Raw genomic sequence first — 24764 nt, forward strand, 5'->3', positions numbered from 1 at the left:
AGTATGGTACCAGTCCATAGAGAGTGCTTATTCAACACTTTTTTGTGTGTGGTTGTGGAAATAGCATGTTGAAACTACAGTCAAATTCTGCTCTTATACAATATTTAAAAACTGGAAATTCTAGCTTTATAAAATGAAAATGACTGACTGGTAAGAAGATCTGAAGGATGCTTATGAGCCTTTTATGTGCTTTTTTATTAGGTTTGAGTATCTCCTAATTCATTAATAATGAGGAAAAGGAAGAATGCTGGCAGGTTTTTATCGCAAATCTTTATTAAAACAGAATATTCTTTTCCCAAAATAGTCTCTGTGTAAAGCATAGTTCGAGTTTGTCTGTAAAATCAGTATTCAGGAAATGACTTAGGTCTTGACCTAGTCCATAAAAATGGGACGAGGCAGCTGCTGGGCCCAGGGAGCCCATCCACCACCCTCACGCATCTCCTCGATAAAGGGTTGATTCATGTTACAGGTAGAAAAGAACTTATCTCCGCATCTCAGTGTGTGCAAAACAGAGCTCATCAGCTTCCCTGTCATCCCAGCACCACCTCCTGTGTTACCTATTTTTGTTGATGGCATCACCATCCTCTCTGCCACCTAGGCTTTCAAACCTCCCTGTTATCGCTGCTTCTCCCTCTCCCTCTCCCAAACAACCCACCAGCCTGTCATCAATTCTGCCTCCCTGTTATCTCTCACATCTGACCCCTCCTCTGTTCCCATTGCTGCTGCCCTAATTCAGGTGCTTATTACCCCTTGCCTGGACTGCAGCAATAACCTCCCAAACGGTCTCCGTACCTCACTCAAGGCGGTCTTACACATCAGGTTAATCTGCCTGAAGTACAGCTTTCATCACAACCTAACCCTGCTAAAACCTCTCAACGGCTCCTCTATTCCCTGCCGAATAAAGTCCACATTCATTCAAGGCATGGCCTTTGCAACATCCTTTCTCATTACTCCTCTTATGTTCCCTAGGCTTCAACTAAATCAAACTCCTTTTTCTTTATTCGCTCATTCACAGACTCACTAGATATTTATTGAACCACTGGGCAAGGCATTGAAGATACCAAGATAAAAGGCAATGCTTCTGATCTCAAGTGGCTTCCAGATCCCACCCCGTTCCACCTCTGGGCTTTTAACTTTTCTGTCCCCATCACCCGAAGCTCTTCATCCACCTGCCCCCATCAACCACTGCCCAAATTCCATTCATGCTTCGATGCCTCCCTTTACCCTCATTCAGATATGACGTTCTTTCCGAAGTTTTGCTCTGTCTTGCCTCTCTCTCTCTCTCTTAAGCTGGAAGAAATCAATTTCTCCTCTCAAAGGTTACAGCTTTTCGCCTGCCTTCTCTTGAGACTGGGTCTCAATTCTATTGAAAACTGTGTGTTCCTGAAAGAAGGATCTGTATCGGTTTCACCCACGCATTCAAAACAACATTCGATATAATGCTGTGCAAATTCTAACCACTCAAGTAAATTTAGTTGAAATGAACAAAACTTCCACAGATACACCATGTAAGTGAGGCCTCTCAAGACAGATTTCTTTTAGAAGAACTGGAAAGAAAATTCTTTGCTCTTAATTGTCAAAGAGACCAGCCTTTTTGCTACTTGTGTTTTAGTGCTGGGCATGACACCCAGTGGTACATGGATTGGAGAAGTCAAGGCAAAATGCCAGTTAGGTTCCTGTAGAAGCCTCCTGATAGCATTCCTGGGGCAGTTCTGCCTTGGTAGCTTATTTCCTTGGTGACCTAGATTATATACAGTTGATCCTGTCCTCTCCTGGAGGCACAAAGGGCTCATTGTCTGTGGGGTCTCTGATTCAATATGGGGATGGCAAAGGCAAGGCTGGTTTGCATCCAAGAGATGGGAACAGAGCAAAGCTTGGACAGAGGCTCTCGCCTCATGTGCAAGGGCAAAGGTCAGCTGGCTGGGTGGCCGCAGCCAGAGGCGACAGGTGCTCCAGCATATGCCAGGGCCCCAGTGATAATCAGTCTTGGAGCAAATTTATGAGCAACAAGAAACTGGGGGGTTGGTTCAAGCTAAATCCAGAGCTTCCAAAGAGTGGGGGAGCTTTATCAGCTCCTTCGGCAGCTGTCCCTGGAAGGAGAACTCAGCTTACATTCCTTGGCATCCATGGATCCTCACTGACCCGGCCCCATACATTTTCCAGTCTCTGATTAACCATATTTCTGTGCAAAGCCTCTATTCCTCTCTTAACTGACCACCCGTGGCTTTCAAGCACACTGTTCCTGCCCCCGGGTCTCTGCGCAAGCCAGATGCCTTCCTTACTGCTGTCCCATTCTCAGCCTGTGGAAGCCCTCTGCCTTCAAAGCCCAAATCAAATGCCACTCAGGAGCCTCCCTTGATCGTCTGACTCCTTTCTACAACTGAGCACTCATTTTATTCTGCTGTCTGACAGATATTGGTTGGTAAATCTGTCTCTTTTAATAGATTATAAGATCCACGTTTTATTCAGAAATTCAGCCCCAAAGCCTAGCACAGCTCTCAGAACACAATGGCCCTGCTGATATCTAATACATGTTTATTAAATCAATATCTGAATGAAATATCATCACATTGTTTAGCAGGATTAATGTGTTTCCTGACAGTTTTTCTGCTTTCCAGAAGAGTGAAGCAAACACAGACCTCCAGTCTCCTGCAGCCTCTTGCCTAAGTCCTGGCCCCAACGGTATTTTCTGTGTTTGGTGGAGGCTCCTCCATCAGACACACCTGGTCACCTCCTCCCTACTGAGACCCCATTCTCAGAGTTTCTTTATCTCCTGACTCCCTCACTGCATGCCTCCTTCTGATGATTTGGGGGTCACCTGCTCCTTGTCACTAATTTCTTTGGACTTGCAATCAGTCGGTATGTACATGAAGTAAAGCTTTGCGCTGAGACAGAGCGAAGGCAGGCCCCAGCCCTCTGGGAGGTGTGAACACCAGCAAGCCAGACCCTGTGCTTTGTCCTCTACCTTCCCACTATTCCTTTTGATTTGCAGATTATTTTTATAAATCTTAGAGCCCTTGGTGTCTATCCAATATGAAAATGTCATGCTGTATTCTCTTGTATGGATTTAAGGGTCTTGTGTACATCTAGCTCCTTCTCAGCAAAACTGTAAATTTCCTGAGGGAAAGAATGACCTTAGAATATTCTAGCATCTATAACACGATGTTAAGCATGCAGTAACTATCCAATGAACATGGATGAACTTACACATCAAGCCCCCATTCTGGGCTTCTGTCTGAGTCATGGGCATCAAAGTGAAACACGGTGGTCTGTAATTAAAATATATTCACTGCAATGTTATCGGTAGTAACAAATAACAGGAAATCATGCCCAAGAATGAGGTGCAAAATTCAGCTAATGATGGTGCATCACTGTGACAGAATATTATGTAATTATTAAAATGGTAATTAGAGCATCTACAGAGTAAAATGGAAAATATTTATGATAGACTGATAATGGATGAAAGAAAAAAAACTAGTCTGAAACTGTAACTGTAATTATTACTATGCATTATGACAAACCTGGGAAGGTGGTATACAAAGATGAACCTGGGATTAATACTGTAGGTGTTAGATTTTTCTCCCCACCATGTCTTTAAGGCTCTGACTATATCATCTTTTGAATAGAAACTTAGGTATACATGTGGTTAATAGAAAAATCCATAAATCACTTTTGCTTGAAGTTTTAGGTTCGTTCATACTGAGACGTTCCGTCCATCCGGCAAAAGAAGGCAAGTGTGAAAAGGTGACTTTAATCAATGTAAATGTTCTACGCAGATCATAGGCTTCCAAATGAGTTGTGATAATGGTGTTGATGACTCTTATAATCAAGAAAATATTTCTTTTGCTGTTTTACTGCATTTTGCATATCAATACAGAGCATGAAAATAACCAGAAGGCCCTATGAAAAATATGTCCACTTCGGTAAGGTCAGAAATTCCAAGGAAGAGTGCTACTCCCACCTGGTGAAGGGCTAGTTCCTGACTGCTTGGTACATAAAAGCAGAGTAAGACAGTGGACAGTGGACAAAAATTACTGAACGGCTGGATTCTGTTCCGAGTCTGTCATTAAAGACCCGTGACATTTTAGGAAAGCCATTTAAACTAAAAAGGTAATTTCCTTCCTCCAGCTAGCCAGCCAACCTCATTCAACAAAAACACATTTGGGTTCCTACCGGGTGGCAGCAGTGAGCCGGCCCCAATTTCTGCCAGAGTTGGTTCACAGGGGTAGCGGGAGGGTAAAACAAAATAATGTATGTTGGAGGCTGTGTGGAAAAGCTGCATAAATAAATATGAGCTGTTATTAAGAAACACAGAAGCATAGCTGGTCTGGAGAGTTCTACAATGCTAACAGCTGATTCCGTTCTAACCAAAATTGAGACAATCAACTACTAACAAAGCTGGGAAAAACAAAGCTCTGATTGAAATGGGCCGCAGCTGACTTTTCCAATCCATCCAGCTGGACCCATTCAGGTCCCCACAGCAAACTGTTTGGACCTCCATCACAGCACCGTCACCCTGTCTGGGAAACAAGTTCTTGGTCATGCACCTGCCTCTTCTTCTACACAGTCATCACCCTCCAGAGCTGCTTAATAAATATCTTTTCAACCTGAAGGACTTAAATGTGTGTGTGTGTGTGTGTGTGTGTGTGTGTGTGCGCGCGCGCGCATATGCCCATGGGAGAGGGAATGAGGAGGAATTTCCCATCTTGATAAGTAATTTATTTTTCGAAGTGCTGGGGACTGAACCCAGAGCCTCACATACCTCAGGCAAGTGCTCTACTCCTGAGCTCCATTCTTTGGCATGATGAGTAATTTCAGACCTAAAGAGAGGATGGGTCAGTCTTCTTTCTCTAACTACTCACCACTTTCCTGAAAGATACATACTATCTTTATAGATCAGTAATTTCAAACCGGCCTTGGCCTTTTCCCAAATATGGTTCCCTTTCTTATTAGGCAGAAACAAGATGAGTTAGTTTAAAACTCCCTGAAGGAATGGCAAGAGGACAGAAAGAGATAGACCAACAGTAGAAAAGGAAAAGGGATTGGTGAAAAAGAATTGGAAGGGCCATCCAGTCGAAGCTAATAGAAAAATCTCTGTAGATGAAGCGTTGACCTTCTTTGTACCTTTTCATCCTGTGTTTCTGAGGAGTGCTGAGGCGAGGAGGGGGGCCTGAGTCAAATCCTCCTTCCTTCCCTAGCACAAAGGGCTTAGAAATATTATTCACAGGCAGTAGAGGCCTGATTTAATGAATCAATAGCAATTTCAGTCCTTTATTGCTGAGTCACTGAATAAGCTGGTCGTTTATATGCTTATCTTCACTGCAAGCCCACAGTTAGCATTGTGTAGGGGTAGGAACAGATGGCTGTTGAGGGTCTGGGTTGAAGAACTGTGTCAGCACCTCCTCATTCACCCACCACTAGGCTGCTGGAAAGTGGGGAAAGAGGTTCAGGGTTTCCACGACTAGTCTGTGAGAGACTTTTGGTTGTTTTGAATGAATTCCACATTAAGATAATAATACTAACAGAGCCCATTACTTGAGGGCTCATCATGAGGAGGCAGAGTGTCAAGATGTGTTGATGTAAATTCTGTAGAATCACAGAATGAATAAGTTGTAGGATGAGGATTCAATTTCTAAGTAAGGAACTGTGAACTCATTAGGAAATGATCATATTGAATGATTATCATTCACTGTAGGAAAAGTTCTGGGCTAGGCATCAGGAGGGATATCTGGTTCTAATGCTCAGCAAGCTTCAGGCTGAGGCGACATGCACTAAAGTAATGGCTTAAAATGCTACATTTCCCATCATCATTGTCACCAGCACTATGACTCTCACCTTCATAGCAAGTACCTCCATCATCACCAGTACCTCCATCATCACCTTGGCCATGGCTAAGATCACCATCATCCACACTAAAAAACATTCATGATGCATCTCTTTACTCGTGACCCCGTGGCACTTCTTAGAAGTGGCACCTGAGTCATAGCTCCTGTACGCTGAAGTACAAGGTGGTGACTGAGTGAAGATGACACTATGACAAACTCTACTCTTAGCCTGGAGCAGTCTGCAAATGCCAGTCTCCTGGGAGCTGTCAATTCAGGACAGGACACAGTGCTTTCAGAATGGGCAATGAGAGGGTTTACATAATGTCTTCTGAGGAGTTAGTGGCTGAGGAGGACAGTTCCCTTTCTGAGAGCCATGCTGTGCTGAACTCTCTCTTCCTGATCAAAGGCTCAACCATGTGTTTCACGAAGGATACTCATCACATCAGGCAATAACATACCTCTGTAAAACTAAAGGGGATGCTAAATGTGCCAACGCAGCATTTTCAGGCCAACTGCAACCTTTTGAAACACAAAAACTGGGAAATCCAGAGCAAGAGATTAAGTGAGTCAGTATCTATACTGGGAATTTATATATAAACAATTTTTACATACATGGATACACTCTTCAGATATTTATATTCATTATGTTACACTAATCACAGAGCAGAATGAAGCTAATCGCCCTTTTAAGCACACAAACCCACTCCCCTTCCCATCTCTGTGCCTTAGCTTCTTTCCTATCTACAGTCTAAAATGCCTGTCCTTGAATCTGCACACATCCAAATGCTAGTTGTTATGCGTCAACTTGTGTGTTCCCAAAGATGCTGAAGTCCTAATCACAATGAATGTGACCTTTTTTTTTCTTTAAATCAAGTCTTTGTTACTGATCCCGTTAAGATGAGATCATTTGGGTGTGCCCTAATGCAATATGACAAAGTTGGACACGGACACACACAAAGCCTCATACAGATGGAGATAGTGTGAAGACAGAGGGAGAACCTTCCGTGAGCCAAGGAATGCCCTATGCTACCAAAAGGTAGCAGAAATGTATGGGACAGATTCTCTGTCATGGACACTGGAAGGAAACAATTCTGTGGGCATCTGGATTTCAGATTTATGGCCTCCAGAACTGTGAGATGATAAATTTCTGTTGTTCTGAGCCACATGTTGTAGAAATTTATGACAGCATGCCCAGGAACTAATACGCTAATCAACTCTCAACCCAAAGCTACTTCTCAGAGAATACCTTCTCTGAGTGTAACCTGGCATTTTATAAGCATTCAACCATAGCTGTCTGTCAACTGGCTTGTTGTTGGACTCTTCCTTGATGAGTGGCACTGTGCTAGATCCTGTGATGATACAAATATGACATGACTTCACCTCTAAGACTCTATGTGCATGCCAACACGTAAATTGTACATGTAATTGTAAGGCAGGGTGACATAAGTGCTGAGCAGATTCAAAATGACAAGTGACAAGACAGGAACTATCACAGGGAGGGCTTAGTGGAGAATATGGCAGGCTTGGGGAGGGGCTCAGATGGAGATTTTCTCCTTGATAGAACAAGAATTGCCACTAATACTCTTGACCACCATGTTTAGGTGGCCTTGGAAGTCACTCAATCTGGGGTCCTGGGATGCTATGGACAGGCAGGAAAATGTAGCTGAGGGAATCTTAGGCAGCCTGTATCTTTGTTTGCCATTTGGAAACTTCTGCAGTGCTCACACAGGACTAGGGAAAGCTGAGAGAGAGTGCAGACCTGGAGAGCTGGAGGGTTCTTACCCGTGGAAGATAGAAGCCATGCAGCATGCCTTTACTCGCTTTCTTTGCTGCAGCAAGACTCAAAGTCTGAGATAGGAGTGGAATTGGTGCAGGTCATGGCTGGCCCTCAACTTAGAGCTGAATCCCAGTAACGTCTGTCGTTAAGGGCTTTGGGGATCCTCAAGAATCTGCCCTGGTCCGATTCTTAGTCTCTTTGCATTGCCCTTCTCTTATTCCCTGAGCACTCATCATTTTGATATTCCCTTATTTGAACAATTGAGGCCCAAACACGTAAATGCTCTTGTCTTTTCTCCTCCACCTTCATTTGAGAACTCACCTGACAAGTCTATTTTTGTTTTTGCTAAAACAAAAAAAGAGTTAATCCCCCATTTCTTTAGGCATTCCTGCATTTATTCCAGAATTTATTCAATACTTATTAGCTTATGACTTTTGCTGATATCTGGTTTGGGTTGGGAGAACTGTGCAGAAAGTGCATGCAGGTATGAGGCTTGCCTGGATTTCATCCTTAGAAACCAAAGAGTGCTGAAGGATTAGCACATCTGGAATACAAAGCAGAATGTAACAAGTAGCACCAGGTGGCTACTTGTAAATATCTTGGGCAGAAAATTTGTAAAAGGCAGAGACCTATGGTACTGGTGGGGGAAAGGGGGAGGATAGAAGGAGGAATCTGTCAGACACTTTCACCAGTAACATAGTCCACCACCAAACAAGTCCTTGTCCTTAGCTCCAGGGCTTATAGATCCAGAAGTACCAGTTCAGAGTATTAGTGATGTTTCCTGTGGTTGTCATTGTCATAAAGATGATCCCTAGGTGACTTTGCAATCAAGCTTCCCACCTACCCCATGAAACCATCCCGATAATCTCAAGTGAAACTAAGGGCTCCACCCTGTATGTTAACTTCTGCTAAGTATCTACATCATCCTGCCTTATGTTTTAGAAATATGTCAGTCACAAGCCCTAGATCTAACTGCCTTGAAGTTAGGAAATATATCCAATTCATATTTTTATTATTCTAAATACTGACATAGTCCCATTTGTCCAATGAGAGTTGGTAAATAAGTCATCAGATACTTACTGATTAAGTGCCTATTAAATGTTGGGCACTGAGCCGTAGTGTGGTCCATACTGTGACCACAAATGTCAATATTTGGAAAGAGAACTCCTCTTATTCCTGATCCCTGTTTCTCTTCAGCCTCTAGCTCCCTCCAACGACTGACCACATCTGTGAGCTTGTGCCCACTCAGCAAAAGGCACACGAGAAGCTTCCTGATGGAGCTAGAGACCTCAATTTGCAGGTCTTCTGGTTTGTGAGTCTTTATACCTGGGATTCAGACAATTTGCTGAATTTTGTCTATCACTTTCTTGCCCCAATCTCTGATTTCTGATTGCTTACATAAGATCTGGCTCTTTGCCTCAGCTAGAATTCCTTCACTTCTCTTTTCTCACCTTCTCACTGTTGACCCTTGCTCTGCCTACACTGTCAGCTCCTAGGTGTCCCCTGGAATCTGGCTCCATCAGGCTAAGCCACTGATGCTCTTGGTAAAGCTTGTCTCACCAGCTCTCTCCTGGGTCTCCAGACTTCACATGTACTTTCAGGCAAGAAGAAAGAAAGGACAAGAATATAAATATGTACACCAATAAAAGTGTACTTGACTACTGAGATAATGAGCATACTGTCTTATCAGATTAAAAAGAAGAAAAAAAAGAATAAAAATATCCAATAACAACATAAATGTTGGAGAGGGAAAGCTGAGTTCCATGTTCTAGAGTCTTTAATGTACCTATAATGAGCATAAAGATATCGAATAAATTTAAATTTTCAGAAATTAAGTATGTATGTTTAAAATGCATCTTTTAAATAGTAAAAGAGTTAACAGATGGAAAATACAAATAATAAGAGATAAATTCTCAAAAAGGCAATACAAGAAAGAAAAACATTTAAGTGGCAGGGAAAATATAAACACAAATAAGATGGTAAATTTTTTAACCCCCAAATATTAGAAATCAGAAGAAAAGAATTTAAATAATTAAAGTCTCCAGAGAAAAACAAAGATTTTCAAGCAATATTAAATATATATACACATAGATTGTATAAAATTATTATGTAACAGTGTTTATCATATACATTTACTCATATATATTCTTGTGTGCATAGTGTTGCGCACACACATACCTACATACACATTCCTATATATATTATTTTCAAGAAATATGTCTAATTATAAGGATACAAGATGGTAAAAGATAAAAGGATGGAAGCAATATTGCAGGCTACCCATAGCAGGATACATTAATATGAAACAAAAAAGACTAAAAAGCACTCCTAGAGATAGTATAAATTCACAATGACAAATGGCTTAATTAGTAAAAAATTAAAATTTGATATGTAAGAACATTGAAAACGAATGCTTCTGAATATATAAAATAAAAACTGACAGAATTATAAGAGAAAAAAATCAATCAGAATGGGGGATTTTAATATACTTCTCTTGGTCATAGACACATCTTACAGAAAAAGAATCACAATGGCATAGAAGATTTAAACAAGATTAAAAATTTTACTTTATGGATGGATATAGAACATGACACCAAACAATTACAGAAAACATTCCTTTCAAGCATATCAGATTTAAAATAATGAATCATTTCTAGACTTCAAATCAATCTCACAAATTTTACCAGGTTGAAATAATGTCAAGAATGATCTTCAATAAAAATGTAATTAAACAACAATTGAAAAACAATAATTAGGAGATTCCCATGTAATTGGAAATTTGGACACACTATTCTTAGAAATTATAGAAGTTCAGCCAAAAAAATACATATTGTTAATTTTATAAATTTTGAACTAAACAATGGTGAAAATAGTACTTAAAATTTGAGATATGGAACTAGTGGTAGCTCATAACAGCTTGCAAAATCTGGCTTAACTGTTCAGAAAAGTTTCCAACTGGTTGTGAAATTACCTGTAGCTTAAAATTGGTCATGGTGGAATATTTACAACACAGAAATAGGAAATCAGTATGTTACAAATCAGGATCCCTTGCGCTTTTATTTACTCCAACATCATAGGATGCGGTTAGGATATATTGCCTCAAAAAAAACATGGACTGGAGAAAAAGAAAGGCTGGATGTGCCAACTTCAGGAATCAGGAAAAACAAAGGATGTAGAAGAAAAGAAACAAGATCAGAGACAAACTGGTGGAATACAATAGAAAATTATGCAAATAGAAATAATGAGATCAAACAAAACCAGAAGTGTTTCTTTAAAAATATAAGAATGATTGACAAATAATTGGGCAAGTAGAGAAGAAATATACAAATAATCAGCATCAGGAATGAACAAGTGGATATTGCTACAGATACTGCACAAAATACATATTACTACAGATACTGCATGAAAAAAGATAATAAATATGAAAATAAATATAAAATCTGTACATTCCTGGGAAAATGCAATGTACCCAAAGCATTTCATGTTGAAATTATGGGCCAGATGGTTTTACCTGTAAATTCTATAAGCATTAAAGGGTGAAAAAGAAAAAACAAGTTAAAGAGTGAAATAGTTCCAACTTATATACTTCCCTTCAGACAATAGAATGAAAGGGAACATCATCCATTATGCTATATGAGGCCACCTGAAATCTTGATTCAATCACTTAACAAAGGCAAAGAAGAAAGAAAAATTAAAGCCCCATCTCACTCAAGATTCTACATATAAGATACAAACTGCAGTTAGCAAACTGAACTCAGCAGAGAGAGAGAATAAACACCAAACCTCAGGACTAATTTAGGTTTTTCTTAGAAATGCAAGATTAGTGTAATAATGGAAAAGCAATTCATATGTAATTCACCATATTAACAGAAAAAAATGAGAAAATTTCTGGTAAGAGTCAACTTTCATTCATGATCAAACTCTTGATCAAAACAGGACTTAATATGACCAAAGGTATCTACCACAATCTTACTGCAAATATCACATGTGATGCCGAAACTTAGAAAACTCTTCTTCTGAAATTTGGAACTAGATAAGAATCCCCACCATTGCTACTTCTATTTAACCTTGTCCTGAAGTTCCTCAGAAGCTCAGTAAAATAATAAAAAGAAATAAAGGGTATAAAAATGGAAAAGTAGGGGAAAATAACTGTCACTATTCACAGATGATGTAATTATGTGTAGAAAATCTAAAGGAATCCATACAGAAATTATTATAATTAATACAAGAGTTAGACATAGTTGTATTCATATTCAATACTTAAGCAATAAATTTAATTCATATAATCAGGCAACAACTGAAAAATGAAATGAAAGAACTACAATTTACAATAGTATAAAACAAAATGATATCCTTGGGGGGAAAAATCTAACAAAATATCTTTTTCTAATATTTCTACCATGAAAATTAAAAATGTTACTGAGAGACATTAAAAAAGATAACCAAATAAATGACATTTATACCAAGTTTATGAATCAAAACAGTTGATTTTTTAAAAGATGTTACTTGAGTTATAATTTCCATGCACACCCAAACAAAACTTCATGAATTTTATTTTTTTCTTTGAATCAGTTGACTGAATTAAAAATGTTTACCAATATATAAAGGATTAAGATTATCCCGGGCAGGTAGGGGGTGTATAACTTAGTGGTACAGCATTTGTCTAGAATGCATGAGGCCTTGGGTTTGATCCTAGCACTGAAAAAAAACAAAAAACAAACAAACAAAAAAAACCCTCAAAAAACAAATCCACAAAACCAAGACACTGGCTCTGTCACATGTCAAGATCATTGGACAAAGCAAGAGTTTTCAACATATTCATGGGACAATGAGGTATACACATGGTAAAAAATGAAGCTGGAACTTTACTTCAGGCTAAAAAGTCCATTTCAATGAATTAAGAATGACAGGTGGACAGAAAAATCCCAAAGAAAAATACACCATCATAAAAAAGGTAAAAATATAAACCACAAAGTGAGAAAATATTAATTACAGATATTACAAACAACAGACTAGTTGTTTACTTAAAGAATTTCTCCAAATAGCTAACTAACAAACAAACAAATAAACAACAACAACAAAATGATGACCACATCGGAAAAAGAGGTGATGGGGTGATAGGTTTAAACACGTGTGTCACAAAAAGGAAATACAAATGCTGCTAAATACAAGAAGATGGTGATGATGATGATGATGATGATGATGATGATGATTTGGTACTGGGATTGAACCCAAAGATGCTTAACTACTGAGTCACATCCCCAGCCCCCTTTTATTTTTTATTCTGAGACAGGGTCTTGCTAAGTTGCTTAGGGTCTCACTAAATTGCTGAGGCTGGTTTTGAACTTGCAATTCTCCTACCTCAGACTCCTGAGTTGGTAGGATTATAGGCATGCACCACCATGCCTGGTTAAATTCAAGATTATTGATCAGTAAATAAAACACCCACCATAAGAGAATTCTTTGTATCCTCACTCCGTGAGCAAAATTTAGGAAAGTCTGACAATGAGGAGGTAGTGGAAGACTTGGAACCTTTCTCCAATGCTAGTGAGCATGTAAGTTAGTGCAACCATTTTGAAATCACTCTGTCATTATTAGTAGGTCATCCATAACCAGAAATACAGCAACATTCCCCTAGCCACTCTTGTGCATAGGTGCACCCAGCAGTAAGTGTAAAACTGTGCACATCAGCATTGTTGATAATGACCTTAACTCAGCTACAGCCTAGATGCCCATCAACAGTAGAATACATGAATTACTTTGTAGTATATTCACACAGTGGAATACTACACAACAATAATGGTGCCCCAACTCCAACTACTCACAGGTTACAGATGCAATGTCTAATGAAAGAAATGAGACTCAAAAGCATATAGACAGAGTGATTCCATTTTTATAAACTTCAAAAAGGGGAAATGAAACTTCAAAGTTGCATACAGAAGTGGTAAAACACAGAAAGAAAAAGCAAAGGAATGCTGATCATAAAGGTCAGTGCTGCCCTGGCTTCTAGGACGAATGACAAAGTAGTCATAGGAAAGGGGCCCAAGGGGACTTGTGCAATGCAGATCCTTTGCTTGTCCCAGCTGGGAAACATGTGGGTATTTATTTTATGCATTTGTCAAACTGCAAATGTGCATTTTAGGTACTTTTTATACATAAGCCCATACATCTCATCCCGTGATAACAGTTTCCATTTGTTGATAGTCATGAGGATAGTTGACCCCGAGTTGTTGCTGAACAGACTGGCTAAATTTCCTTATAACAAAAAGTGTGAAATCTCCTCACGCGAGTCTATTTGGGAGCCAAGGATACCCAGAGTCTGTGGCAGATTTGTGGAGAAAAGAACTTGAGCAGGCTCTTTCATCCAGCTTTCTATTTTTTCGTTGCAACAACCATCAGGATTGTAGAGTCACTTACTAAACCCAGACTGAGCCCGTCGGTGGGCCAGCAGCATGCTAGTGAGACAGAATCTGGTAAGACCTTTCAAGAGTTGCCTGAATGATGAAGGAGGAAGTCAATGATTTCAACAGGGTGCAGGCATCTAAGGGTGGGGACCTCTTGCTGGAAGAGATGACTCTAGTACCATCTTTTAGAGGACAATTGCTAAACAAAGGCGGAGTAGAAAAGGACAAGGAGAAGGGAACAGAATGAGGGTAAGAGAAATGGCAGGTCTGTTCTAGAAACACAATCATCTCTTAGTGTCTGAGGTGCTCTTAGTGCATGTGTAGGGCTGATCTTGTAAGATTTACTGTAAGAACCCATCCATCCCTGGTGTGCTGAAATTATAGGTTAATTAAATAAAACATAGAAGGACTTTTTTTGAGTCCCTGAAAGTATTTCTTGGAAGGATATCCTTAAGGTGTTTGTTATGGTTTAGATGGGGTGTCCCCCAAAAGCTCATGTGTGAGACAACACAAGGTTTGGAGGAGAAATAATTGACTTAGGAGCGACTTAATCCAATCAGTGAACTAATTCCTGATGTGGTTAACTGGAGGCAGGTGGGGTGTGGATGGAGGAGGTAGAAATTGGGGGCATGGCTATGGGGTATATATTTATATCTGGAAAGTGGAGACCTGTCTCTCTCTGCTTCCAGACCATGACGTGAGCTGGGTCCTTCCACCCACTCTTCTGCCTCACTTTGAGCCCCGAGGAAGGGAACTGACCTTCTATGGACTAAGACCACTGAAACTGTGAGTCCTCAAATAAACTGTTCCTCCTTTCCATTGTTCTGGTCACATCTAATGAGGCATGAAAAAGCTGACTAAACCAGTTTTCAAGCTGATACAAATATCAACATGCATTTACCAAGTGCCTACTGTGGGCAGAATGGCTGCTGGTCTGGCAACTCTAGAAGGGGGGATGCGGAGCAATAGGAGAAAAGCCATGTGTTTCTGTTGGGTCTACAGAACATAAAGATGACTGTAATGCTCTGCATTTAGTTGGTATTTCACCAGTTTTAAAATTTTTTCATAAATACTGTCTCACCTGGTTTGAGGAAGAAAGGGGCCCTGATTGAGAGTTTTTGTCCAGAGTGGACACCATGTCTGACACAGCATTGCTAGGACATCTCTGTTGTGGGTTGCTGACCTCTAGTCTGGGATTCATTAGGGGATAATGATAGGAAGAGATATTCTGCTCCTTTCTGGCATGGTCTGGGGACTGGAATAGTGTTTTAGTGCCACGGGGCCTGGGTTTTCCCTTCTGTAGAACTGCTTTGAAATCCTTAGCTGAAAGGATTTTATAAGGACCTGTTCAATAGTTACCAATAGAGTAATGATAATAATCATAATCCTATAAACGTAGTCCAGCTGAAGCAGCCAGTGGGTGGGGAGAGGCCACATGTGAGACACCGGAAGGTTTACCTGTGAAAGCTGTTGGAGGAATGTAATGCTTGGTTCTCCGAGCACTGTATCCTGAAAATAGTTTAAATTTGAAGGGCAAAGATGTGATTTTTTAGCATAGATTCAATCACTACTTAGCTGTGCACCCATGGGAAAGCTATTGAACCTCTCGGAACCTCAATCTGCTCATGTGTGACTTGTGGAGGATCACCTCTGCCTGCCTCACTGATTATGGGCTGGGATGAGATGAATGTTTATGAAGCTGTTTCAGTTGGAAAATCTCATCTCAAAAGGAGGAGTTTATTGTTTAGCCCTTTTGTAGGATCTGTTTGGAAGGTCTATTGTCAGGCAGGATTTATTAGAATTTATTTATTTTTCGTCTCTTTCAAGGTAGCTCCCTATTTTGTCTACCAAATAGCAAATTGCTACATTGTTTCTTTGTTGTTTGACACTTAGCTTCTCAACCTAATAGTCTGTTTACTTAAATATTTCAGAGCCTCTTAGCATTTCAAAAAGTGTTTTAAAATTTAGATATGAAAAAAAGAGTAAATAGAGTCACAATTGCTCACTTTTCCCGACTCAGCGATTGTTATCTATTGAATTGTACCTGTACAGACAGCGAGAACAAATAAACAACAGCAGAAATAGAACACATTAGCTTGAGACTGAAATAGGAATTATCTATAGACTTGTTAATTGGTGCTGGGCCCCGAGGTTAATTGAACACGTATAATTCACCCCCACATGAGGACTGGGCACTACCAAGGACAGTTCTGGGGGAAGTTTTTGTTACCTTAGATGTGAGTTCAGCAGCAATTGGCTTCCATCTCCTCATCTTCTCCTAAGGCATGTAGTAGCAGGTTTCCAGCAGCTTTGCAAACCAGAATCCAGGAGGTTCTGACTTTGAATTCTGGACCTTGACTTCTCTGTCTTTTCTTTTGTCATGTTACAGCCCCACTGCGGTTTGGTTTTAGAGGACATTTTGTTAAAATGTTATTTTTAGCAAATACATAATTTCCTACATTAAAATTCAAAAACCCAAGAGGGCAGCTTGGGCTTGTAACTATGTGACACTGTCGGCCACTAGTGTCCAACAAAACCTGGCAAGAAGAAAAGAATCCAGACCAAGCAGTGCAGCCCAGTCTGGAGAAAGGATGTCAAAGCCCCTGTCTCGAAATACACCACTTTCTCTTGTGCCTCCAGAGTTCATAATTCCTTGACCTGGGAACTTGTGGTCCAAGAGACATCCCTTTTCAGGCCAGGAACAATGTTGGAGATGGGCTGGGTCCCAGGTGACAGGCACAGGGCAGGCTGTGAGAACCAGGAGGTGGTGAATTGCCTGCCTATTTCAGCAGAGGCCTAAATTTGCAATGACATGATTCAGAGCGCTGCCCAGGACACTGAATATAGTCACAGCTCTGAGTCAGCCTCAGACCCCACTCCCTTGTGGCTTTAGTTGCTGGGTGGTAGCCGTGAGCAGCAACGCTTGCTCCTCATGTCAGATCAGGGGGCCTCATTAGGCGTGACCATGTGTCACTGATGCATGCTTTCAAGGAGATGTTGGCCCAGTTGGCAGAAAGCCAAAAGCCTTCATTTAAGTGTGAGCAATGGGAAGTTCTTTCTGGTTAATTTGGATTAAATAGAAGTTTCAATTAATCTACTAACAGAGATTAACCCTGTCTATAACTTTTGTGCATTTCCTGTTTTGAAGAGATTAAAATTTATTTACTATTCATGTACTGTGTTTCTAGTGCTTGGGTCCATATTGTAAGATGATTAGAATCCAGTTGGTGAGAGTGTAAAACATGAGGAACAATTAAGAAAGCTAGACCATGAGGGGAACTGGGACTTGGAGAAGCCAGCATCTAAGGACAGGATTATGGCCAGATGACTTTCTGGAGGAGGTGAGATATTCTGGGACTTTGAAGGACAAATAAGATTGGCAGGAAAATGAGGAGGAGGCCATAGTTAACACCAGAACAAGAGAGAAAATCATTGAATCTCTTTTTCCCTGCTCTGTAGGCTCATTAGGGCTTTGCCGAACTCCAGGATTCTTCTAGATCACAATGGGCAATGTGCAGAAGCGTTTGATTAATAGAGTTGCTCCTAATAGCTGAGCCACCAAGTGTGTTGACAGCCTTTATTTCAGTTTCTGGGTCTTCTTTTGGAGACATGAAAACTAATATATTTTAAAAAATTAAATGAAAGAAACTTAATGACAAAACTAGGATTTTATTATTCTGATAGTAGAGGGACCAGAGTAGACACATCCAGACAAGGGAAGTAGTCCCTTAGCTCCAGAGCCATCCCTTCCCTCACTCAGTAAGCATGGGTCACACAGGAAATAGCTTTAGCCTGAAAAAAAAAAATGGAACTAGTAATAGTTCTCCTTGTATATATATATATTTTTAAAAAACTGTACCAGTGATAAACATTATGCATACCATTCCTCATGCTTCCTGGAAGAAATGATTAAAATAGTTTCAAAGAATTACCATAATGATTACATATGACTGAAGACTAGGAGGAGGAGTTTATTGTTTAGCTCTTTTGTAGGATCTGTTTGGAAGGTCTATTGTCAGGCAGGGTTTATTAGAACTTAAATTTTTTAATTCATTGGTGATTTCATAAGTCCTTCATGTTGCTTGCAAATTGGAAGGGACGTTATAATTGGAATTAGAATTGGAAGAGAATAATCTGTTGCAGAAAATTTGAGCTTTGGAATCAGAAAGGCTTGGCCTTGAATTCTGGTTTAATCACTTACTATCTGTGCCATCTTTCTTTCCTCCATTAGGGAGATACATATTAACTCCTATTATGTGTTATAATAAATTAAGAGCGTATAAATTAAGCTCTTGGAGCCTCAGTTTCCTCATCAATAAAATAGACATTAAACTGTGAAAATCCTGAGGTTATGATGCTGTCTGGCCTAGAGTAGACATGAAATGAACATCCTCTTCCCTCAATAGTAGATGAGGAAATTAAATAAGATGGCTGCTTAAGAAGTTTAAAGTAGCTGGATACACTGGCACATGCCTATAATCCCAGCAACTTGGGAGGCTGAGGTGAGAGGAACACAAATTTGAGGCCAACTTGGGTAACTTAGCAAAACCCTGTATCAACTTTTTTTAAGAAGGCAGGGAGTGTGTGTGTTATGTGTGGCCCAGTGGTAGAGCAGCCCTTGGTTCAATCCACAGTACTGAGAAGAAAAGCAAGCAAGCTTAAAGTAAGTGATAGGAAGGAAGACATGTGTGCCTGATTATGAAACAAGGCAGCTAATGGTAGAGTCGGGCTGTAAATGAGCTGAGAATGTCTGGATGGACAAGAGAGGATGGATTAAAGGACTGGGATCATGGCAGTAGATGGAGAATGTGGATCCTGATCTGCTGTGGCCCTGGGAAACTCATAAGCAAAGAGCATGGTACAAGGTGATGCCAGGTGTCCCAAGTCAAACTTCTCCTTGTTCACTGCTCGGCTTACCACTGTCTTCTAGGGGAAAAATGAACACATGCCATCTATCCACCCATCCTCTCATTCATTTATTCTTTAGTAAAATGTTTATTTACCTCCTTCCCTCTGTCAGTGTTTTTCCAGCAGTGGGGATGCAATTAAAGAACCTTCAGAGGAGTGGAGAAGGAGGACAAGAAACAGACCACTACAAGTCATTGTGATGATAGAAACATGGTGAGAAGACCTGTGCTGGAATGCCCTGGGGTGCTGGTTCTCGACTTGCCACTCACTGGCCATGGTATCATGGGGAAGAAGACAGTCCCCCTCAGTTTCTACGCCCCCCATGCCCTCCTCTTCACTTGTTTGAGGATCAATCGAACTCATATATTGAGGAGCTCCTTGGAAATGATATCATTATATAAAGGTATTTTAACCTGTCAATCATCAATGAATCTATCATACTTATATTTTTCCAGCAGACCTCTTTTTAATATTTTTCTGTAACAAATAGTATCTGACACATGTTTTATTATCAGTCCTGTCTTTCTTGACATAGCTTCTTTTTGATGTGAACCTCCATAACTCTTCTAGCTCTTTCTACCGGATGTGATTGCCTTCATGCCTGTGGAATTCTAGGGAAGACTAATAGCATATGAAACTGCCTTTGGAAAGGGATAAGGGAACCGATTACTGATGAGAGAAAGAGGGAGAGTTGAATGTTGCAGAAAGATGACCGCAAGAACACAGAGTGGAGCAGCAGAGGGGGGAGAGAGGTGCAAATAAAACCTACAAGAACAGACTGAGTTGAGAACAAAAGGCGGAGGAAGAGACCGAGGAAGCCATGCAGCTGGTGGGGGAGAAGGAAAGGTGCCTCCTGTTTTAGTTTATCTTCTCTATCTGCAATATTTATGCTGATGTCTGAATAGAGAGAAAAATGTGTGTGTGTGTGTGTGTGTGTGTGTGTGTGTGTGTGTTTGTTAATAACAGTCATCTATTTATAGATTTTAAATTATACACCATGAAAGCCTCTCCAAGACAAGATGTGTTATTTGGCTGCCAGAAAGAAAAGTTAAAGAAAAAGAAACACACACACACACACACACACACACACACACACACACAAAAGAATTTCTAGATTTCTTCCTTTTCCTTATCCTCTTTGCCCACCAGATTCTTATGCCAACTGCCAAATTTCTCTGCCAGACTCCAAAAAGGAGGTAGAGAGTTTTGAAGATCTTCCTCCGTGGCATTCTGAGAGTGACATGATCCCCAAATCACATTATTTTTTTCAGTTGAACTGGAGGGAAGATTCAGTAGCATCCTTTCTAGCTCCCTTGTATCTCACAGAATGAAACTGAGGCCTATGGTTATCCTGCCAAATTCACCTAGAAACTGGTGACAGAAGACCATCTGCTGGTATAGTTAAGGGCCCTGGCTTTGGTGTCAGGGTCTTCTAGTTACTTACTACGTGACTTCAGTTAAATTACTCAATCTTAAAACCTCAATTTCCTCTCCTGTAAAATGAGGATAATAATAGAAATTCCCTCGTAGGTCTTTTACAAAGAGTAAATGAAATAATACATGTAAAGCACTTAGCAAAATGCTGTAACAGATGATGATGATGATGATGATGATGATGATATTGCATCTAATGGGTTTTAAAAAACTAGGACACCAAGAGCTTTGATTGTGAGCTCTAATGAGTGAACTATCCCTCTTAAAAGACCTTAATGTGCAGAATGTTGATGGAGGAGATGAAGCCCACCTGGTAGCCTGCCAACCTATAGGCAGTCTTACTGAGGATGTCAGTGGCAAGGAAGAAGGACAAGGGTAGGGGAACTTGGGAGGATGGAATAGAGGAGGGGCTGGGCCTCTGAACAGGGGAGAACCATCTCCTGCCTCCTCCTCCCTGCAGCTCTTGGGGGTGCTGATGCCAGGAGGAGGGACCACTCACCATGTTCTGCAGCCCGATCTTCCTCCCCATCTCACTCACCAGTCCTCCAACCTTCACCCGTGTAATGTTCGGCTTATATACAGCTTATCTAGCACCTTTTGCTAGAGATTTCTTTTATGAAATATTTATGACTATTATTTTATTTGATCCAATATCTCCTCTGTGATTTGAGAGCAGATTATAATTGCCATTTCAGAGACTTCAGTGTCTTGCCAAGAGCTTATGTTCTGTAGTTGTCCTTTTGTGTCCTAAGCAAGGGGTGCTCTTCCTATCACATCACTCAGCATCTCTTCAGTACCTCTGAGCCCTCTTTCACCCTCTCATATACATTCAGAAGCATGTGCACATACACGTTTTTTTTTTTTTTTTTTTGGTGCCAGGGATTGAACTCAGGGGCACTCAACCACTGAGCCACATCATCCCAGCCCTATTTTGTATATTATTTAGAGACACAGTCTCACTGAGTTGCTTAGCACCTTGCTTTTGCTGAGGCTGGCCTTAAACTCTCCAGCCTCCTGAGCTTCTGGGATTATAGATATGCACCACCAAACCTGGCCTTACATACACTTTTTAAAATCACCAAAGCATTATGTGTTAAGAATATGCAGCTGAGGGTTAAGCTGAGCGATGTGCTCTCTTTTTTTCTTTTTTATTAGAGGGCCACGAGCCCTAAAAATCAGGGTTAAGTAGATGTGGTAAGGGAGGTAAAATGGAACCTACTATTAAAATTCTTCCTGAAAGCAAAATATTCCATTCTTACATCCTGTGTAAACTACCCAAAGATAGGGTTATTATTGTATATATTTTTAATCTCTTGTAATACTTATGCAGTGCTCTAAATCTAGTAGGTTTTCTATAATTCTAACAAATCAACTGATTAAATGCATCTTGGTGGGGAGCTTGGATAGACATTATCTTTGAGAAGCCTCGAATGCTGATATGAGCAGGAATGTTATTAAAATGAATAGTAGTTTAAGGATCACATGACTCAATGTAAGACATATTACAAACACTTCTCTAATTCTCAAAACAATCTTGAAAGATAGATAGTGTCCCTATATTATAGTTGGTGACATTGAGGCTCAGAATTTAAGTAATCTCAATTCACTAGATAGGTACAAGGCAGAGTAGGAATCCAGATTTCCTAGTTTTGTTGGGTTTTGTGTCTCTCCAATGCCAGTAAACCACCAACTTTCATCACATTGGATACAGTTTGGTTCCCTGGCCTCTCAACATGCATTTCCTTCCCTTGGTAGAGTCAGGATAATTCTGTGTGTGAGTATAAGGCCGTGCTTGCATCGATATACATGCACATGTGTTTCAGAGGGTGCTCAAAAACCTTGGTCAGATCTAGCTGGAAGCTTCTTCTGCAGCCTCAGCAGGGGGTGCCATTGGCAGGCTGAGAGCTGGTGGGGCCAGCGTGGGAGCCACTGTTGGGAGAACTTGAAAAGCGGGAGGGGGGCTCTTCCGTTACTAAGCAAGATTCTAAGAGCTGTTGTCAAGGAAGAATCCCAGGCCTTCCATAAAAGGAAACTTCCTCTCTCCAACTGGCAGCCAGTGCTGCCTTCTGCACTCAGTCTGACCATTTTCCTGGCCCAGCTGCACTTGGGATCTCCCAGGGAGCAGGGGCAGGAAGATGTGACTGGAACCTTTGCTTGAAGGAGTTGACAGCACCTTGGCGGGCAGTGCTCAGCAGAGCAGAAGAGCCAAGAGCTCCAGCCAAGGTGTGCCACCCACAAGGTGTGCTGCCCTCCCACCTTGTCCTCTTGCATCCATACTCCAGGAGGGTGGGGATTTTCCCCATAAGCCACAGTCGGTCCTAAATGACCTTTAGTGGTTCTTTATCACACATGCCTAGAACTCAGCTTGCTCTGCCTGGCAGGAAAGTTCTTTTTCCTGACTTGACTTTTGCCCACTTTACCAGAACTTTATCTAGTATCTTGCTGGTTATTCTCAAGTGCCTGTCTGTCTCAGAGCTGAGCGGGCTGTCCTGTCCTGTGAGCCTTTGCACGTGCTGTTTCCTCTGATGGCAATGCCATCCTCTCGCACCTGCCCACACTGCTACTGGTTTGGTTGTCACACTCAGTTTTAGCACAAGCCCTGCAGATCAAGACCAGGGGCATCTTCCACCAACTTGCCAGTTATAATACCCCCATGGCACCAGGGACTCCTTTCTTAGTCTCAGCCCATCCCACCCTACGAGAAGCGGACTTTAAAGACAGAAGAGGAGTGGGTGTGTTCCTAGTTTAGATGAAGTCCTTTGCCATTCTACCACTGCTGATGAAAAGTGCCAGGCAGGGTCAGGTAGGACCCCTCAACTCAAGCCTCCTGGAGGGAAAGAAAGAGAGGACATTAAAACCAAGGGTGAAATCTAATTTTTAAGCTCGAGTAACTCTATAAATCTGTGAATAATGTACTGAGGAAAGAGAAAAGGAGATTGGAAGATGGTTTATATATGGAAGAATTGAGACTTCCCCCAAACTAGAAGGATTCCATTCTCCTTTCTGATCTTGTCCAGCAGTCAGTTCCCTGTTTCCTCGCTCAGACTATCAAGTGCGTGTGGAGAGATGTCCTTCAGGGGGTTATGAACAATCGTGGGTGCAATGGATGCACTTTCAGGGCTGATGCTCTTTCACTTTGGATTTCCCAATAGTATTACAAACAAGTAGCAAATGCCTGTGTTGCCTGTAGTATCTTCATTATCTCATGAAATCTTTCCAACCACATGAGGTTTGTTTTATTATGTTCATTTTTGCAGTTAAAGCTCAGAGTTCTACTATTTGCTCAAGGTCAACAACAAAGCTGGCAAATGCCGAGGCTATTAGTCAACAACTTTCCTGAATCCCAAGTTCATTCTCTTACCACTGTTAAACTCAGCTTGGAAAAAAATATTTCTTAAGTGTCCACTAAGTACAGGCACTATGGTCAGAGACAGGACACATAGGGAGGGAGGCTCTGTGCTTACCTGGAAGCAGCTCATATTATACTGGAGGAGATACACCTGGGGAATTAGTTCAATGTGATGTGGCAAACAAGGTGGTATAATTTGGGAGCAATAAGGGCACAAAGAAGAGACACTTCAATGTACCTGAAATAAACAGCAGAATTTTAAATATGAGGTTACAAAGAGGAAGCCATGGATGGAAGGAGATGCTTCCCAGTCAGAGGGGACTAGGGAGCCCTCTCCATTGGTGCAGATTGGGTTGTTTTCTAGTTATAATATCACCTTCCCCTGTTCTCCCCTGGTGAAATAATCATTTGCTTGTTATTTAATCTCTATCTATGCCACTGTTTTATTTCCCTGGGTGCTTTTATTGGTTAAGTTCTTTTTCAATGTTTCAGAGCACATCGTCCAGCAGAAATTTGGGTACTCCCTGGGGAGGGGAGCAAGATAGGAGAGAATTGGTTCACAAGGCAAGAGGTTCATTTCCTGGATCCCAGACATTGTATCACAGAGCCTGACACCTGTTGCCCTGCCCAGGAGAGAATCCAGAGTGTTACCAGGATAAGAATGTGTTTGAAGGCTATGTTGAGGCTAATGACAAGGAAAAGGGAGGGTGCTCCTCCTTACCGAAGCTCTCTGCAATCAGAAGCTGGGCTTGCTCTCCGATGGTTGGACTGAACCACTGGTAGCTTTACTACCAGAGGCTTTACTTTTGAAATTTCCATATATATATATATATATATATATATATATATATATATTTTTTTTTAAAGAGGCTGAATTCTTCTAGTCCACAACCACTGAAAGTGCTCTCTCTCTCTCTCTCTCTCTCTCTCTCTATATATATATATATATATATATATATATATATATTATTTTTTTTTTTTTTAAGAGGCTGAATTCTTCTAGTCCACAGCCACTGAAAGTGCCTTCTACTGATACACTTTTTGAACTCAGGGCTTCTTATCCATTC

Source organism: Callospermophilus lateralis, chromosome 4 (assembly GCF_048772815.1).
Source record: "Callospermophilus lateralis isolate mCalLat2 chromosome 4, mCalLat2.hap1, whole genome shotgun sequence".
Taxonomy (NCBI): Eukaryota; Metazoa; Chordata; class Mammalia; order Rodentia; family Sciuridae; genus Callospermophilus; species Callospermophilus lateralis.